This window comes from Puntigrus tetrazona, chromosome 3, assembly GCF_018831695.1.
Source record: "Puntigrus tetrazona isolate hp1 chromosome 3, ASM1883169v1, whole genome shotgun sequence".
Taxonomy (NCBI): Eukaryota; Metazoa; Chordata; class Actinopteri; order Cypriniformes; family Cyprinidae; genus Puntigrus; species Puntigrus tetrazona.
In genome coordinates, this window is record NC_056701.1 from 5,292,232 (window position 1) to 5,293,028 (window position 797).

The 797-nt window shown below is 27.5% G+C and overlaps 1 protein-coding gene across 4 annotated transcripts in view; it reads right to left on the reverse strand.

The window, feature by feature from the left end:
* Window positions 1–387: 387 nt before the first annotated feature.
* The window catches only part of rab3db (RAB3D, member RAS oncogene family, b), a 13,518-nt gene continuing 13,108 nt past the window's right edge, over window positions 388–797 (reverse strand). Inside the window, exon 5 of one of the 4 annotated variants that reach the window (XM_043235315.1) lies at window positions 388–797. This exon is cut by the window's right edge and continues 509 nt beyond it. The gene's annotated coding sequence lies outside the window, so the exon portion shown is untranslated. The other 3 variants (XM_043235316.1, XM_043235319.1, XM_043235317.1) reach the window with 3 other exon arrangements.

Here is a 797-nt window from a genome sequence, read left to right on the forward strand (position 1 = left end):
AAAACTATACGGAACAAAAATCTAAACATAAAAAAAAAAAGATTCAAAATGGTAAAAACTGTACTAGTAAGATATTTATAGCATGTCGTATTGGTTTATAGTGGTATATATAAACTATTATTGGGAACCTGAAAGATTCAAGACTGAGAAACAGAAAGCACCAAGTAAAACTTTCAAACACATAATAAGATCAAAATCATAATAACTCATAATTCGTAGAAATAATGTTTTTGCTAAAAATACATTTTATTCCTAAAAATTTTCTTTTTTCTTTTTGTGATTGCATCATTGGTTTTTATTATTATTCTATTAAAATATTACATCATACGTTGTCACAAATTGGCACATTTTGCTAGAAAAAAAAATTATGAATTTTTTTATTTTTTTAATAACAACACAACACCAGTGAAGAAACACACGTCATGTAAAGGATATATAATTTATAATATTTTTTTAATTTTATAAACTTTTAAAAAAATTTTTACTTTTTGTCCAAATCAGCTCCGATGAAGAAACAAACTAATGGATGTCCAGATTTTTATTTTTAAATAAAGTGACTTTTCTAAACAAAAAAAAAACATGTGACGGCATGCCAGGCATTTTGGTTTGCAGATAGTTTATTTGCTATCTTATAATTTAAGAAAACGCTTATACCAAAAGAATTACAGTAAAACATTGATTTGCGCGTGTATATTTCTCGGTGTGCGATGCACATGAGTTTTAAACCACAGCCCACGATCGCACCTCTATCTCCATAATAGAGCCGAATGAGCTGCAAGGACTGTAATTTAAAGCAG